The sequence below is a fragment of the Oncorhynchus gorbuscha genome, linkage group LG09, assembly GCF_021184085.1.
Source record: "Oncorhynchus gorbuscha isolate QuinsamMale2020 ecotype Even-year linkage group LG09, OgorEven_v1.0, whole genome shotgun sequence".
Lineage (NCBI taxonomy): Eukaryota > Metazoa > Chordata > Actinopteri > Salmoniformes > Salmonidae > Oncorhynchus > Oncorhynchus gorbuscha.
The window spans coordinates 85,770,924-85,791,599 of NC_060181.1; the positions used below are offsets into that span (position 1 = coordinate 85,770,924).

Here is a 20,676-nt window from a genome sequence, read left to right on the forward strand (position 1 = left end):
GGTGTTTGTATTGTTATTGAGTTACTGAATAACTGCTAAACCCACATTATAACAGATCCCAAGAGTTTAGATTATCAAAACAAAGGAAAAAAAGAGGCGCCCTTATTATAACACAACAATACAAACACCCACCACTGTTATATTACTGGGGTGGCAGGGTAGCCTAGTGGTTAGAGCATTGGACTAGTAACCGAAAGGTTGCAAGTTCTAATCCCCGAGCTGACAAGGTACACATCTGGTGTGTGTTTGTATTGTTGAGTTATAACAGTGGTGGGTGTTTGTATTGTTGAGTTATAACAGTGGTGGGTGTTTGTATTGTTGAGTTATAACAGTGGTGTGTGTTTGTATTGTTGAGTTATAACAGTGGTGTGTGTTTGTATTGTTGAGTTATAACAGTGGTGTGTGTTTGTATTGTTGAGTTATAACAGTGGTGGGTGTTTGTATTGTTGAGTTATAACAGTGGTGGGTGTTTGTATTGTTGAGTTATAACAGTGGTGGGTGTTTGTATTGTTGAGTTATAAGTGGTGTTTGTATTGTTGAGTTATAACAGTGGTGGGTGTTTGTATTGTTGAGTTATAACAGTGGTGGGTGTTTGTATTGTTGAGTTATAAGTGGTGGGTGTTTGTATTGTTGAGTTATAACAGTGGTGGGTGTTTGTATTGTTGAGTTATAAGTGGTGGGTGTTTGTATTGTTGAGTTATAACAGTGGTGTGTGTTTGTATTGTTGAGTTATAACAGTGGTGGGTGTTTGTATTGTTGAGTTATAAGTGGTGTGTGTTTGTATTGTTGAGTTATAACAGTGGTGGGTGTTTGTATTGGTGAGTTATAACAGTGGTGGGTGTTTGTATTGTTGAGTTATAACAGTGGTGGGTGTTTGTATTGTTGAGTTATAACAGTGGTGGGTGTTTGTATTGGTGAGTTATAACAGTGGTGGGTGTTTGTATTGTTGAGTTATAACAGTGGTGGGTGTTTGTATTGTTGAGTTATAACAGTGGTGGGTGTTTGTATTGTTGAGTTATAACAGTGGTGGGTGTTTGTATTGGTGAGTTATAAGTGGTGGGTGTTTGTATTGGTGAGTTATAACAGTGGTGAGTGTTTGTATTGTTGAGTTATAACAGTGGTGGGTGTTTGTATTGTTGAGTTATAACAGTTATAACAGTGGTGGGTGTTTGTATTGTTGAGTTATAACAGTGGTGGGTGTTTGTATTGTTGAGTTATAACAGTGGTGGGTGTTTGTATTGTTGAGTTATAACAGTGGTGGGTGTTTGTATTGTTGAGTTATAACAGTGGTGGGTGTTTGTATTGTTGAGTTATAACAGTGGTGTGTGTTTGTATTGGTGAGTTATAACAGTGGTGTGTGTTTGTATTGGTGAGTTATAAGTGGTGGGTGTTTGTATTGGTGAGTTATAACAGTGGTGGGTGTTTGTATTGGTGAGTTATAAGTGGTGTTTGTATTGTTGAGTTATAAGTGGTGTTTGTATTGTTGAGTTATAAGTGGTGTTTGTATTGTTGAGTTATAAGTGGTGTTTGTATTGGTGAGTTATAAGTGGTGTTTGTATTGTTGAGTTATAACAGTGGTGGGTGTTTGTATTGTTGAGTTATAACAGTGGTGGGTGTTTGTATTGTTGATTAAACAGTGGTGGGTGTTTGTATTGTTGAGTTATAACAGTGGTGGGTGTTTGTATTGTTGAGTTATAACAGTGGTGGGTGTTTGTATTGTTGAGTTATAACAGTGGTGGGTGTTTGTATTGTTGGTTATAACAGTGGTGGGTGTTTGTATTGGTGAGTTATAACAGTGGTGGGTGTTTGTATTGTTGAGTTATAAGTGGTGGGTGTTTGTATTGGTGAGTTATAACAGTTATAAGTGGTGGGTGTTTGTATTGTTGAGTTATAAGTGGTGGGTGTTTGTATTGGTGAGTTATAACAGTGGTGTGTTTGTATTGGTGAGTTATAAGTGGTGTTTGTATTGTTGAGTTATAAGTGGTGTTTTGTATTGTTGAGTTATAAGTGGTGTTTGTATTGGTGAGTTATAAGTGGTGTTTGTATTGGTGAGTTATAAGTGGTGTTTGTATTGTTGAGTTATAAGTGGTGTTTGTATTGTTGAGTTATAAGTGGTGTTTGTATTGGTGAGTTATAACAGTGGTGGGTGTTTGTATTGTTGAGTTATAAGTGGTGTTTGTATTGTTCATGCTTAGATCATGCTTCATTCACCATAGAGAAGAATAATACATGTTTACAACTGCTAATTGATCACATGGTGCCAGAAAGAATGCATGTCATTATAGAACATTATGAGGGTTGTAGAATCCCTGAAGGGCTGTGATCTCCACAACAGAACATCTGCATTAGTGTTTCAGAACATATGTTCTAGCTCATTATAGTGGTATGCAGGCTGGCACCTCTTTCTCTTTGTAGCTGGCTATTTATGGTAGTGAACTGGCTAGGCCACGCTCCCCTTGGGGGGGGGGTTGTTGTAAAGCCCACAGGTGTGCAGTGCTATCTCTCTCCTGAACCCCCACAAAACACACCAAGAACTGCACACAAACCCCACGGTATAACTACAGAAGGACACTGTTGTGACATCTGCTGATGTCCTCTGAAGGACAGATGTGTGATACTAGGATATTCAACGCAGCATAGAACATGCAGTACAGTACCTTATAATGACTTTCCCCTCCCCACCACAGTAGACAAGGAAAGAATCAGCTATGTTGTCTGAAGATTTGAGCAAGTACATAGGCAGAGATATCTGTCCTTAATTGGGGGGGTTATGGTTTAAGAGCAGCGGTTATATGAGCCCAGCCTTCAAAGGAGGAGGGTTGCAGTCATCCAAGACCAGCTGGGGCCCTCACTCTGTCTGTCTGTCTCTGTCTGTGTGTGTGTGAGAGGGGAGGAGGATGAGGGCCAATGAGAAACACGTGGGAGAGGTAATTAGACAGTAATAATTGGTTATAAACACCCTGAGAAGTCGTATAGGAGCTTTAGTGGGACGTTTGTTTAGCTGATGTGTCATTCTATAAGTCATCTGTTTTTCAGTGTGGTATACTGTCTATGTTTGGGCAATGCAACTAGAGCAGGAAAAACTCATTTTTCTAGATGCACCTAGTTGGCAGAGAGAGGTCAATCTGTCAGAAGAGATGTGCATCCTAGTTCAGGGGTCGTGTTCTGTGGTCGTAGTTTAGTGAAACCACACACCCTCGTATAGTCCACCAACCCTAACATGTGAAAGCCTGTGATGTAATCAGCTCAAATCCTGTTAACTTCTCGCTGGAACATAATGTTTTAGCACCTATGTGTGTGTGCACGCACTTCACCTCCGGGGCTATCAGAGGTTATCCGAGCCTGTCTAAGCCCCTTATGTAATTGACGGTCTCTTGTCCTGTGATTAGTGGTAATTTATTGCGGGCCGTAGTCAATCAAAATAGATGGCTGAGTTTCCCAGCCTTTACAGACTAAGACAACTTCTTAGACGTCTTGTCCTGCGGTGTTGCAGGATTTGAAAACATTTTCTATTCAAAACATATATAATAATTTCAAACCTCACTGCGAGGCAGTGCCTCAGACCGCTGCGCCACTCGGGAGACATAACATTATTTTCCTACTGCACAAACATGTTTTTTCGCTCTGTCATCGCCTACAGACAGACCACTCCCCTGGGTGAGGTCACCTGAGATATTCTGGTCCCCCAGAGCGTTTACAGACGGGCATCCTTCCTATGGACATTACTCCCAAATGGCCCTCCAGAGGATGATGAGAACAGCGTATAGGGCCAGGGGGGGAAGTGTCCTTTAAGTGTCCCTGTGAGTTGACTCAGTCCACTTCTTCAAATGTCTGTGCCGCTGCCAGCCCCTGTATTTATGGGCCAGAATGGGAGATGTAGTGCTGCTGTAGAGCTGGGATCCTTTCACAGGACCTTGTTCCTGGCTAGGCTGCGTTTCAGAGCACTCAGCGGTCTGTCTCCACAGCCCAAAGGCTGTCATTAAAAGACGTGTGATTTATCAGAGAGAGGATGCGCTGTGAAGGTCGCAATTACACAAGAGACCATGCACTGGCTGGACTCTTGTCTGGTCTGTCCTCTGTTCTCTTCCCTTCCAGGGTTTTCTCTGGATCAAAAAGGGGCTTAGGTGGTGGGCAATGGGCACGGTCAGAACGACTGAATTTTAGAGACCCCCCCATCTTGACCTTGTGGAGAATTGTTTGCATTTTTAAAGCACATTTTCTGAAATTCTACACATTTTGCCTTGGAGCTGACAGAAAATGTTATGGTTTTAAAAAACCTTTCCTGCGATTTGACATGGAGCTGAGAAAATATTGTGCAGTGTTAAAGCAAATTTCCTGCAATTTTGTGCATTTTGACAAGGCAAATGCTGTTTGTTTTTGGTTGTGTTTCAGATCTTTTTCCCCAATAGAAATTAATGGTAAATAATGTATTGTGTAATGTTCGAGTCACTTCTGTTGTAAATAAGAATAGAATATGTTTATAAACTGTTCTACATTAATGAGGATACTACCATGATTAGGGATAGTTCTGAATGAAACGTGAATAACGCGTCACACCCTGACCTTAGTATACTTTGTTTTCCTTGTTATTTTGGTTAGGTCAGGGTGTGACATGGGTGATGTATGTGTTTTGTCTTGTCTAGGGGTTTTTGTATGTTTATGGGGCTGGCTCCATTCTAGGTATTTTGTATGTCTATGGTTGCCTAGATTGGTTCTCGATTAGAGGCAGCTGTCTATCTTTGTCTCTGATTGGGAACCATATTTAGGCAGCCATATTCTGTGGGTACTTTGTGGGTGATTGTTTCCTGTCTCTGTTCTCTGCACCAGATAGGACTGTTTCGTTTTTTCCACGTTTGTTATTTTATATTTTGTGCAGTGTTCACGTTTTGGTCTTTCATTAAAATATGCTGAACACGAACTACGCTGCATTTTGGTCCGATCCCTGCTACACCTCTTCAGACGAGGAGGAAATCAGCCGTGACATATTGTGAACTATTTTGCAACCTGTATGGTGAAACTGGTATACTTCTTTTATTCATGACGAATTTCTTTGACCCGTTTTGGCCTTTAATACAGCACCGACAAACAAGTTCCTTCCCCCTTCCACTTTCCTCATCCATTTTTGAAGAAATTATGTAATTAGTTGGTTGTAATTTTGGATAGAGGAGACATTTCCATATATTTTTGTTAGGTGCATGTGTGACAACCAGTCCTATTTATTATATAATTTTTTTAAAGATTGCAGTTTTTACATTTTTCACAAAAATATATATATATATTTGTTTTTATCAATTAGTATATTTGAGTTTTACTATAATATTTGTTCTGTCTTTTCTGGTGAAACTGAAATAGTAACCTACTTTCTAAGGCTTGTTTTAAAAATAGCGATATTTTGGAGATTATTTCATTTTCAAATAATGGAAAGTGAGAGGTTGTAATCTGAATAAAGGGGAAAAGATCATTCTTGAACATGGTGTTGGCCATTACTAATCTGAGAGAACCAGTTTGGATTTAGGTATAACTTTTGTATGACTGAAGCCTTTAGTGAGGTCTAATGCTTTAATATTTAATCATTTCTGCCCTCCGAATTAATATTCATTATATAAATAGGCCCGTTTAATTTAGTCTTGCTTGCCATTCCAAATAACATTATCTTTTTTGTTCGTATAATTTAAAAAACAAGTTGTTAGGTGTAGGTAGGGCCATAAGGAAATCGCTAAACTGGGAAATAACTAAAGACAAATCTGGGATTTTTCCACAAATAGACAGGTATTTTCCTTTCCATCTAGCAAGATCTTATCTATTTCTGATAACTTTCTATTTAAATATATTTATTTCGTTCGGGATATGATTACCGTCAGACCATTAAACTGCACGGTAATGGAAAATATATATATTTTTTGTGATCCAGAGAGGTTTGAAAAATTACCTAGATCTATCTTCTGAGGCTGTGGCTCACATTGTGGGTTTAAAAGAACATGAATCAGGTGCTGTGTGTATTAGCACGCATAGGGTGTAATGTCTGTGCTTGTCCATTTAAGATTTTAAAAATTATCTTGAACAAGGATTGTTACTCAATCAATGAGTCAAAGCAGTGCTACTGTCTGGCTGTGAAAAAAACCTGGCAAACTAACAAATGTGTTTTCACACTGCATGATTAACTCATTGGTCATGTATTTTGGAGAGATCACTGTCTCCCTTTCCCTCTCACTCTCTCTCTCCCTCTATTTTCATGTCCCTCCTCTCTCTCCCTGTCACTCTCTTTTCCTCTCTCCCTCCGTATTTATCTCTCCCTCTCCATTTTAAATTAAATGTCCTCCACTCTCATACTTACAGGAAGTCTTTACCCTTCCCATGGTGCACTGGTGGGTGTTGGAGGACTAAATTGGTGTGTGTGGGGGGGGGGGGGGGTGTCCGTCCAGGTGGCTGCTAAATATAAGCATAGTGACAAAGGTAGAGGCACACAGTTTGGTGCTGTTGGGGATTGTTTGTTATAAGCCTTATGATCTAACAACTAGGTGGAGCACTGACACTGTGTATGTGGGCGGGGGGCTGGCTGGCTTTCGGCCTGACACAGGCCCTCCCCGTTCTGAGCCACAGGTCAGGTGTGAATCCTGTGGAACAGATGGAAGGTGATAGAATCACAGATGTGTGAATGGGGTGTATGTGTGTTGTTGGAGAGGGTTCGGGTCCCCTATGGTACATTATCTAGGGTGTAAGTAACTCATTCAATAACAAATATGTGAAAATAATACAAATTACAGTACTAGCACAACGGTACCTGTTTGAGAGTATTTTAGCACTACAAATGCAGACACTGCCATTATAAAGATGATCATCAATATTCAAAGTTCTTTCCATGGTACAGTATGGGAACAATTCACCTCGTTTTCTTTTCTTTTCACTAACAATGTGATGGTTTAGTAAGAGATTGCTACAGGGGGAGGATATTTAGACAGAGACCATAATCCAGTAATAACCATAATAAGTCATAACATAATGACATACTAACAGTACTAACATAATAACCATTATAACTAACATAATAACAATAATAACAGTAGTATCATAATAGCCATAATAACAGTAATATCCTAACAGGAATAAGTCATAACATAAATTATTACATCTCAGTAACAACCACGACATTAATATCATAACAGTAATAAGTCATAACTAGAGGTCGACCGATTATGATTTTTCAACGTCGATAACGATACCGATTATTGGAGGACCAAAAAAGGCCAAATCTGATTAATCGGACCATTTATATATAAAGTATATGTAACGGCTCTCTTCTATCTCCTCCTCTGACGAAGAGGTAGAACAAGGATCGGACCAAAATGCAGCGTGATGATGATTCGTGATATAATTTTAATGAAGCAAAAAACAATACAAGCGGAAACTACAAAATAATGAAAAGTGAAAAACTGAAAACCCCCTATCTGGTGCAAACACAAAAACAGGAACAATCACCCACCAAACAGCCCTATCTGGTGCAAACACAAAGACAGGAACAATCACCCACCAAACAGCCCTATCTGGTGCAAACACAAAGACAGGAACAATCACCCACCAAACAGCCCTATCTGGTGCAAACACAAAGACAGGAACAATCACCCACCAAACAGCCCTATCTGGTGCAAACACAAAGAAACAGGAACAATCACCCACCAAACAGCCCTATCTGGTGCAAACACAAAGACAGGAACAATCACCCACCAAACAGCCCTATCTGGTGCAAACACAAAGACAGGAACAATCACCCACCAAACAGCCCTATCTGGTGCAAACACAAAGACAGGAACAATCACCCACCAAACAGCCCTATCTGGTGCAAACACAAAGACAGGAACAATCACCCACCAAACAGCCCTATCTGGTGCAAACACAAAGACAGGAACAATCACCCACCAAACAGCCCTATCTGGTGCAAACACAAAGACAGGAACAATCACCCACCAAACAGCCCTATCTGGTGCAAACACAAAGACAGGAACAATCACCCACCAAACAGCCCTATCTGGTGCAAACACAAAGACAGGAACAATCACCCACCAAACAGCCCTATCTGGTGCAAACGCAAAGACAGGAACAATCACCAACCAAACAGCCCTATCTGGTGCAAACACAAAGACAGGAACAATCACCCACGAAACACTCACAGAATATGGCTGCCTAAATATGGTTCCCAATCAGAAACAACGATAATCACCTGACTCTGATTGGGAACCGCCTCAGGCAGCCATAGACAGGCAGCCAAAACACCTAGACTAAACACACCACAATACACCCCACAAAACACCTAAGACAAAAACACACCACAATAACCCATATATATATATATATATATATATATATATATATATATATATATATATATATATATATATATATATAATGACAATTATTACAACAATACTGAATGAACAATTAACACTTATATTAACTTAATATAATACATCAATAAAATCTATTTAGTCTCAAATAAATAATGAAACATGTTCAATTTGGTTTAAATAATGCAAAAAAAGTGTTGGAGAAGAAAGTAAAAGTGCAATATGTGCCATGTAAAAAAGCAAACGTTTAAGTTCCTTGCTCAGAACATGAGAACATGTGAAAGCTGGTGGTTCCTTTTAACATGAGTCTTCAATATTCCCAGGTAAGAAGTTTTAGGTTGTAGTTATTACAGGAATTATAGGACTATTTCTCTCTATACCATTTGTATTTCATATACCTTTTACTATTGGATGTTCTTATAGGCACTTTAGTATTGCCGGCCTAATCTCGGGAGTTGATAGGCTTGAAGTCATAAACAGCGCTGTGCCTCAAGCATTGCTAAGAGCTGCTGGCAAACGCATAAAAAGTGCTGTTTGAATGAATGCTTACGAGCCTGCTGCTGCCTACCACCGCTCAGTCAGACTGCTCTATCAAATATCAAATCATAGACTTAATAATAATAAAAACACACAGAAATATGATCCTTTGGTGATTAATATAGTCAAATCCGGAAACTATAATTTCGAAAACAAAACGTTGATTTTTTCAGTAAAATACGGAACCGTTCCGTTTCGCAACTAGCCAGGCGGACCAAACTGTTGCATTACCCTGACTGATTGCCCTGAACGCAAGAGAAGTGACACAATTTCCCCTGGTTAATATTGCCTGCTAAAATGAATTTCATTTAACTACATATGCAGGTTAAAAATATATACTTGTGTAGTGATTTAAGAAAGGCATTGTTGTTTACGGTTAGGTACACTTGCACAACAATTGTGCTTTTTCGCGAATGTGCATTTGTTAAATCATTACCCTTTTGGTGAAGTTGAGGTAGGCTGTGATTCGATGATAAATTAACAGGCCCTGCATTGATTATACACAATGCAGAACAAGCTAGTTAACCTAGTAATATCATCAACCATGTGTATTTAACTAATGATTATGTGGAGAATGTTTTTATAAGAAAAGTTTAATGCAAGCTAGCAACTTACCTTGGCTCCTTGCAGGTCCCTTTGATGCTGAACTTGTGTAACAGGTGGTCAGCCTGCCATGCAGTGTCCCTCGGCCATAAGGCCGATTACCAATTGTTAAGAAAACTTGAAATCATCCCGAGGCCAATTTAATCAGTCGACCTCTAGTTAAAACTCACCAATACAAACACCCACCACTGTTATAACTCACCAATACAAACACCCACCACTGTTATAACTCACCAATACAAACACCCACCACTGTTATAACTCACCAATACAAACACCCACCACTGTTATAACTCACCAATACAAACACCCACCACTGTTATAACTCACCAATACAAACACCCACCACTGTTATAACTCACCAATACAAACACCCACCACTGTTATAACTCACCAATACAAACACCCACCACTGTTATAACTCACCAATACAAACACCCACCACTGTTATAACTCACCAATACAAACACCCACCACTGTTATAACTCACCAATACAAACACCCACCACTGTTATAACTCACCAATACAAACACCCACCACTGTTATAACTCACCAATACAAACACCCACCACTGTTATAACTCACCAATACAAACACCCACCACTGTTATAACTCACCAATACAAACACCCACCACTGTTATAACTCACCAATACAAACACCCACCACTGTTATAACTCACCAATACAAACACCCACCACTGTTATAACTCACCAATACAAACACCCACCACTGTTATAACTCACCAATACAAACACCCACCACTGTTATAACTCACCAATACAAACACCCACCACTGTTATAACTCACCAATACAAACACCCACCACTGTTATAACTCACCAATACAAACACCCACCACTGTTATAACTCACCAATACAAACACCCACCACTGTTATAACTACCAATACAAACACCCACCACTGTTATAACTCACCAATACAAACACCCACCACTGTTATAACTCACCAATACAAACACCCACCACTGTTATAACTCACCAATACAAACACCCACCACTGTTATAACTCACCAATACAAACACCCACCACTGTTATAACTCACCAATACAAACACCCACCACTGTTATAACTCACCAATACAAACACCCACCACTGTTATAACTCACCAATACAAACACCCACCACTGTTATAACTCACCAATACAAACACAAACCACCACTGTTATAACTCACCAATACAAACACCCACCACTGTGGGTGTTATCCCTTCTTTCATTTTAGCGGTTGGAGCGAGTGGTCGCATCTGCACGTCGCTCCAACGGGTAGTATAACTTTTTCACTACTTTTTCATTATATTTCATTATATCACAACGGTTTGATTTGTCTTATCTTAGCAATTTCTTCTCAGCTAGCTACATAGCCGTCTTTGTATCAAAGATAATTGCGTAATTATCGTATTTCGCCGTCCTAACGTAGTCTTCACTAGCCAGCTAGCTAACGTCCACTGATTAGCTGCACTGGAGAAACTGTTACACTCAACTGAACGACTTGATCAGTGTAGTGTTAGCTAGCTACATAGCTGTCTTTGCTGTCTTCGTATCATCGTATCATCGTATCCAAGATAATTGTGTTGTTTAGGTTTAGAGTGTGTAGTCTTAGAGTGATTATCTTAATTTACCGAGGTTAGCTAGCCAGCTATTTGTCGTCCTTAACGTAGGTGACTCTGCTAGCTAGCCAACAGCTAGCCAACGCTAGCCAACGTCTTCTGTATAGAACTCAACTACCCGGTCGCATTCACAGGTTGTATCACATTTTCACTTCATTTTCATTACAGTACAACGGTTTGATTTGTTTGATCGTAGCTAGCTACTTAGCTAGCTACATAGCCGTCTTTGTATCAAAGATAATTGTGTAGTCTAGAGCGATTTTCTAGGTTCGCTAGCCATCTATTGTCGTTCTTTTAACGCAACGTAACGTAAACAACACTGCTAGCTAGCCTGCTAGCCCCCGAATAGCAACACTGCAGAAACTATTACACTCAACGGAACGACTTGATTAGTGTAGTGTCAACAACGCACCCACTGCCAGCTGACCTACTTCAGCAGTACTGTATCATTTTAATCATTTTAGTCAATAAGATTCTTGCTACGTAGCTTAACTTTCTGAACATTCGAGACGTGTAGTCCACTTGTCATTCCAATCTCCTTTGCATTAGCGTAGCCTCTTCTGTAGCCTGTCAACTATGTGTCGGTTTATCCCTGTTCTCTCCTCTCTGCACAGACCATACAAACGCTCCTCACCGCGTGGCCGCGGCCACCCTACTCTGGTGGTCCCAGCGCGCACGACCCACGTGGAGTTCCAGGTCTCCGGTAGCCTCTGGAACTGCCAATCTGCGGTCAACAAGGCAGAGTTCATCTCAGCCCATGCCTCCCTCCAGTCCCTCGACTTCTTGGCCCTGACGGAAACATGGATCACCACAGACAACACTGCTACTCCTACTGCTCTCTCTTCGTCCGCCCACGTGTTCTCGCACACCCCGAGAGCGTCTGGTCAGCGGGGTGGTGGCACCGGGATCCTCATCTCTCCCAAGTGGTCATTCTCTCTTTCTCCCCTTACCCATCTGTCTATCGCCTCCTTTGAATTCCATGCTGTCACAGTTACTAGCCCTTTCAAGCTTAACATCCTTATCATTTATCGCCCTCCAGGTTCCCTCGGAGAGTTCATCAATGAGCTTGATGCCTTGATAAGCTCCTTTCCTGAGGACGGCTCACCTCTCACAGTTCTGGGCGACTTTAACCTCCCCACGTCTACCTTTGACTCTTTCCTCTCTGCCTCCTTCTTTCCACTCCTCTCCTCTTTTGACCTCACCCTCTCACCTTCCCCCCTACTCACAAGGCAGGCAATACGCTCGACCTCATCTTTACTAGATGCTGTTCTTCCACTAACCTCATTGCAACTCCTCCAAGTCTCCGACCACTGCCTTGTATCCTTTTCCCTCTCGCTCTCATCCAACACCTCCCACACTGCCCCTACTGGATGGTATCGCGCCGTCCCAACCTTCGCTCTCTCTCCCCCCCGCTACTCTCTCCTCTTCCATCCTATCATCTCTTCCCTCCGCTCAAACCTTCTCCCACCTATCTCCTGATTCTGCCTCCTCAACCCTCCTCTCCTCCCTCTCTGCATCCCTTGACTCTCTATGTCCCCTATCCTCCAGGCCGGCTCGGTCCTCCCTCCCGCTCCGTGGCTCGATGACTCATTGCGAGCTCACAGAACAGGGCTCCGGGCAGCCGAGCGGAAATGGAGGAAAACTCGCCTCCCTGCGGACCTGGCATCCTTTCACTCCCTCCTCTCTACATTTTCCTCCTCTGTCTCTGCTGCTAAAGCCACTTTCTACCACGCTAAATTCCAAGCTTCTGCCTCCAACCCTAGGAAGCTCTTTGCCACCTTCTCCTCCCTCCTGAATCCTCCGCCCCCTCCCCCCCCTCCTCCCTCTCTGCAGATGACTTCGTCAACCATTTTGAAAAGAAGGTCGACGACATCCGATCCTCGTTTGCTAAGTCAAACGACACCGCTGGTTCTGCTCACACTGCCCTACCCTGTGCTCTGACCTCTTTCTCCCCTCTCTCTCCAGATGAAATCTCGCGTCTTGTGACGGCCGGCCGCCCAACAACCTGCCCGCTTGACCCTATCCCCTCCTCTCTTCTCCAGACCATTTCCGGAGACCTTCTCCCTTACCTCACCTCGCTCATCAACTCATCCCTGACCGTTGGCTACGTCCCTTCCGTCTTCAAGAGAGCGAGAGTTGCACCCCTTCTGAAAAAACCTACACTCGATCCCTCCGATGTCAACAATTACAGACCAGTATCCCTTCTTTCTTTTCTCTCCAAAACTCTTGAACGTGCCGTCCTTGGCCAGCTCTCCCGCTATCTCTCTCTGAATGACCTTCTTGATCCAAATCAGTCAGGTTTCAAGACTAGTCATTCAACTGAGACTGCTCTCCTCTGTATCACGGAGGCGCTCCGCACTGCTAAAGCTAACTCTCTCTCCTCTGCTCTCATCCTTCTAGATCTATCGGCTGCCTTCGATACTGTGAACCATCAGATCCTCCTCTCCACCCTCTCCGAGTTGGGCATCTCCGGCGCGGCCCACGCTTGGATTGCGTCCTACCTGACAGGTCGCTCCTACCAGGTGGCGTGGCGAGAATCTGTCTCCTCACCACGCGCTCTCACCACTGGTGTCCCCCAGGGCTCTGTTCTTGGCCCTCTCCTATTCTCGCTATACACCAAGTCACTTGGCTCTGTCATAACCTCACATGGTCTCTCTTATCATTGCTATGCAGACGACACACAATTAATCTTCTCCTTTCCCCCTTCTGATGACCAGGTGGCGAATCGCATCTCTGCATGTCTGGCAGACATATCAGTGTGGATGACGGATCACCACCTCAAGCTGAACCTCGGCAAGACGGAGCTGCTCTTCCTCCCGGGGAAGGACTGCCCGTTCCATGATCTCGCCATCACGGTTGACAACTCCATTGTGTCCTCCTCCCAGAGCGCCAAGAACCTTGGCGTGATCCTGGACAACACCCTGTCGTTCTCAACTAACATCAAGGCGGTGGCCCGTTCCTGTAGGTTCATGCTCTACAACATCCGCAGAGTACGACCCTGCCTCACACAGGAAGCGGCGCAGGTCCTAATCCAGGCACTTGTCATCTCCCGTCTGGATTACTGCAACTCGCTGTTGGCTGGGCTCCCTGCCTGTGCCATTAAACCCCTTCAACTCATCCAGAACGCCGCAGCCCGTCTGGTGTTCAACCTTCCCAAGTTCTCTCACGTCACCCCGCTCCTCCGTTCTCTCCACTGGCTTCCAGTTGAAGCTCGCATCCGCTACAAGACCATGGTGCTTGCCTACGGAGCTGTGAGGGGAACGGCACCTCAGTACCTCCAGGCTCTGATCAGGCCCTACACCCAAACAAGGGCACTGCGTTCATCCACCTCTGTCCTGCTCGCCTCCCTACCACTGAGGAAGTACAGCTCCCGCTCAGCCCAGTCAAAACTGTTCGCTGCCCTGGCCCCCCAATGGTGGAACAAACTCCCTCACGACGCCAGGACAGCGGAGTCAATCACCACCTTCCGGAGACACCTGAAACCCCACCTCTTTAAGGAATACCTAGGATAGGTTAAGTAATCCCTCTCACCCCACCCCCCCTAAGTTTTAGATGCACTATTGTTAAGTGACTGTCCCACTGGATGTCATAAGGTGATTGCACCAATTTGTAAGTCGCTCTGGATAAGAGCGTCTGCTAAATGACTTAAATGTAAATGTAATGTAAATGTTATAACTCACCAATACAAACACCCACCACTTATAACTCACCAATACAAACACCCACCACTGTTATAACTCACCAATACAAACACCCACCACTGTTATAACTCACCAATACAAACACCCACCACTGTTATAACTCACCAATACAAACACCCACCACTGTTATAACTCACCAATACAAACACCCACCACTGTTATAACTCACCAATACAAACACCCACCACTGTTATAACTCACCAATACAAACACCCACCACTGTTATAACTCACCAATACAAACACCCACCACTGTTATAACTCACCAATACAAACACCCACCACTGTTATAACTCAACAATACAAACACCCACCACTGTTATAACTCACCAATACAAAACACCCACCACTTATAACTCACCAATACAAACACCCACCACTGTTATAACTCACCAATACAAACACCCACCACTTATAACTCACCAATACAAACACCCACCACTGTTATAACTCACCAATACAAACACCCACCACTGTTATAACTCACCAATACAAACACCCACCACTTATAACTCACCAATACAAACACCCACCACTGTTATAACTCACCAATACAAACACCCACCACTGTTATAACTCACCAATACAAACACCCACCACTGTTATAACTCACCAATACAAACACCCACCACTGTTATAACTCACCAATACAAACACCCACCACTGTTATAACTCACCAATACAAACACCCACCACTGTTATAACTCACCAATACAAACACCCACCACTGTTATAACTCACCAATACAAACACCCACCACTTATAACTCACCAATACAAACACCCACCACTGTTATAACTCACCAATACAAACACCCACCACTGTTATAACTCACCAATACAAACACCCACCACTGTTATAACTCACCAATACAAACACCCACCACTGTTATAACTCACCAATACAAACACCCACCACTGTTATAACTCACCAATACAAACACCCACCACTGTTATAACTCACCAATACAAACACCCACCACTGTTATAACTCACCAATACAAACACCCACCACTGTTATAACTCACCAATACAAACACCCACCACTGTTATAACTCACCAATACAAACACCCACCACTGTTATAACTCACCAATACAAACACCCACCACTGTTATAACTCACCAATACAAACACCCACCACTGTTATAACTCACCAATACAAACACCCACCACTGTTATAACTCACCAATACAAACACCCACCACTGTTATAACTCACCAATACAAACACCCACCACTGTTATAACTCACCAATACAATATAACAAATACAAACACCCACCACTGTTATAACTCACCAATACAAACACCCACCACTGTTATAACTCACCAATACAAACACCCACCACTGTTATAACTCACCAATACAAACACCCACCACTGTTATAACTCACCAATACATAACTCAAATACAAACACCCACCACTGTTATAACTCACCAATACAAACACCCACCACTGTTATAACTCACCAATACAAACACCCACCACTGTTATAACTCACCAATACAAACACCCACCACTGTTATAACTCACCAATACAAACACCCACCACTGTTATAACTCACCAATACAAACACCCACCACTGTTATAACTCACCAATACAAACACCCACCACTGTTATAACTCACCAATACAAACACCCACCACTGTTATAACTCACCAATATAACAAACACCCACCACTGTTATAACTCACCAATACAAACACCCACCACTGTTATAACTCACCAATACAAACACCCACCACTGTTATAACTCACCAATACAAACACCCACCACTGTTATAACTCACCAATACAAACACCCACCACTGTTATAACTCACCAATACAAACACCCACCACTGTTATAACTCACCAATACAAACACCCACCACTGTTATAACTCACCAATACAAACACCCACCACTGTTATAACTCACCAATACAAACACCCACCACTGTTATAACTCAAATACAAACACCCACCACTGTTATAACTCAAATACAAACACCCACCACTGTTATAACTCACCAATACAAACACCCACCACTATAACTCACCAATACAAACACCCACCACTGTTATAACTCACCAAAACACCCACCACTGTTATAACTCAAATACAAACCCACCACTGTTATAACTCACCAATACAAACACCCACCACTGTTATAACTCACCAATACAAACACCCACCACTGTTATAACTCACCAATACAAACACCCACCACTGTTATAACTCACCAATACAAACACCCACCACTGTTATAACTCACCAATACAAACACCCACCACTGTTATAACTCACCAATACAAACACCCACCACTGTTATAACTCACCAATACAAACACCCACCACTGTTATAACTCACCAATACAAACACCCACCACTGTTATAACTCACCAATACAAACACCCACCACTGTTATAACTCACCAATACAAACACCCACCACTGTTATAACTCACCAATACAAACACCCACCACTGTTATAACTCACCAATACAAACACCCACCACTGTTATAACTCACCAATACAAAACACCCACCACTGTTATAACTCACCAATACAAACACCCACCACTGTTATAACTCAACAATACAAACACCCACCACTGTTATAACTCACCAATATAACAAACAAACCCACCACTGTTATAACTCAACAATACAAACACCCACCACTGTTATAACTCACCAATACAAACACCCACCACTGTTATAACTCACCAATACAAACACCCACCACTGTTATAACTCACCAATACAAACACCCACCACTGTTATAACTCACCAATACAAACACCCACCACTGTTATAACTCACCAATACAAACACCCACCACTGTTATAACTCACCAATACAAACACCCACCACTGTTATAACTCACCAATACAAACACCCACCACTGTTATAACTCACCAATACAAACACCCACCACTGTTATAACTCACTCTCACCAATACAAACACCCACCACTGTTATAACTCACCAATACAAACACCCACCACTGTTATAACTCACCAATACAAACACCCACCACTGTTATAACTCACCAATACAAACACCCACCACTGTTTATAACTCACCAATACAAACACCCACCACTGTTATAACTCACCAATACAAACACCCACCACTGTTATAACTCACCAATACAAACACCCACCACTGTTATAACTCACCAATACAAACACCCACCACTGTTATAACTCACCAATACAAACACCCACCACTGTTATAACTCACCAATACAAACACCCACCACTGTTATAACTCAAACCAATACAAACACCCACCACTGTTATAACTCACCAATACAAACACCCACCACTGTTATAACTCACCAATACAAACACCCACCACTGTTATAACTCACCAATACAAACACCCACCACTGTTATAACTCACCAATACAAACACCCACCACTGTTATAACTCACCAATACAAACACCCACCACTGTTATAACTCACCAATACAAACACCCACCACTGTTATAACTCACCAATACAAACACCCACCACTGTTATAACTCACCAATACAAACACCCACCACTGTTATAACTCACACCACTGTTATAACTCACCAATACAAACACCCACCACTGTTATAACTCACCAATACAAACACCCACCACTGTTATAACTCACCAATACAAACACCCACCACTGTTATAACTCACCAATACAAACACCCACCACTGTTATAACTCACCAATACAAACACCCACCACTGTTATAACTCACCAATACAAACACCCACCACTGTTATAACTCACCAATACAAACACCCACCACTGTTATAACTCACCAATACAAACACCCACCACTGTTATAACTCACCAATACAAACACCCACCACTGTTATAACTCACCAATACAAACAAACACCCACCACTGTTATAACTCACCAATACAAACACCCACCACTGTTATAACTCACCAATACAAACACCCACCACTGTTATAACTCACCAATACAAACACCCACCACTGTTATAACTCACCAATACAAACACCCACCACTGTTATAACTCACCAATACAAACACCCACCACTGTTATAACTCACCAATACAAACACCCACCACTGTTATAACTCACCAATACAAACACCCACCACTGTTATAACTCAACAATACAAACACCCACCACTGTTATAACTCACCAATACAAACACCCACCACTGTTATAACTCACCAATACAATATAACTCAAAAACACCCACCACTGTTATAACCCAATACAAACCACTGTTATAACTCACCAATACAAACACCCACCACTTATAACTCAACAATACAAACACCCACCACTGTTATAACTCACCAATACAAACACCACTTATAACTCACCAATACAAACACCCACCACTGTTATAACTCACCAATACAAACACCCACCACTGTTATAACTCAACAATACAAACACCCACCACTTATAACTCAACAATACAAACACCCACCACTGTTATAACTCACCAATACAAACACCACTTATAACTCACCAATACAAACACCCACCACTGTTATAACTCACCAATACAAACACCACTTATAACTCACCAATACAAACACACACCACTGTTATAACTCAACAATACAAACACCCATTGCTGTTATAACTCACCAATACAAACACCCACCACTGTTATAACTCAACAATACAAACACCCACCACTTATAACTCAACAATACAAACACCCACCACTGTTATAACTCACCAATACAAACACCACTTATAACTCACCAATACAAACACCACTTATAACTCACCAATACAAACACCACTTATAACTCAACAATACAAACACCCATTGCTGTTATAACTCACCAATACAAACACCACTTATAACTCACCAATACAAACACCCACCACTGTTATAACTCACCAATACAAACACCCACCACTGTTATAACTCAACAATACAAACACCACTTATAACTCACCAATACAAACACCCACCACTGTTATAACTCAACAATACAAACACCACTTATAACTCACCAATACAAACACCCACCACTGTTATAACTCACCAATACAAACACCCATTGCTGCTATAACTCACCAATACAAACACCCATTGCTGCTATAACTCACCAATACAAACACCCATTGCTGCTATAACTCAACCTATAAATACCAACCCGTGTTATAAGTTAACACAGACACACACCCCTGTTGTCATTCATCAACAATACAAAGACACACCCATTAAACTGTCCTGCTGCACACAAATAACTGGGGCTGAGAATTGCCGGTGACCTCACGATACGATATCACCATAATACTTAGTTGTCGATAACATTTGTACCTCAATTCTATATGTATCACAATTCTACAAATATGTATTGTGATCCGATACTAAGATTTTAATGCGATTCAATGTTCCAAACATATTGCTCACTGTTATGTCTGCAGCAGAGGGACAAGAGAGAGCCATGAAAAACAAGTATTGATATAGTATCGTCTAAAATAACATTGTGACAGAGAACTATTTATGATTTTTTTTGCCCAATCACTACAAAGAACACACTACCAAGGTAGCAGAGTTCCCTCAGCAACCCCAATCAGTAAAAGCCCTCTGGGTTTCACCTTCCACATGCTGCAGAAGGACACCATTTCAAAAGAGTGAAACTGTGACTCACACTTTGTTTTGGTATCGGGATTTTACTTGTTGTTTTTTGCATTCATCACCTTAGAAATGCTGTTGGTTCAAGGACTGTAGGTTGATCCAAAAATAGATTGGTGTATGCTGCTGAATATATTACACAGAAATCATGTTTCTTTCATTCCTCACCTCTTTTTCCGTCAGATGAGTCTTGGTTTTGATTTGTTAGGTGATGGAATAAAAATGGCTCGCTGTTCTAAAAACGTAGCCC

General features: G+C 41.9%; 1 protein-coding gene across 3 annotated transcripts in view; it reads right to left on the reverse strand.

Moving 5' to 3' along the window:
• The window catches only part of LOC124044204 (beta-galactoside alpha-2,6-sialyltransferase 2-like), a 100,687-nt gene that overhangs the window by 63,118 nt on the left and 16,893 nt on the right, over positions 1–20,676 (reverse strand). The window contains exon 1 of one of the 3 annotated variants that reach the window (XM_046363747.1): positions 9,492–9,675. The exons of the other annotated variants lie outside the window; for them this stretch is intronic. The gene's annotated coding sequence lies outside the window, so the exon portion shown is untranslated. Of the gene's footprint in view, positions 1–9,491; positions 9,676–20,676 lie in introns of those variants that run through there. 3 annotated transcript variants of the gene reach the window in all.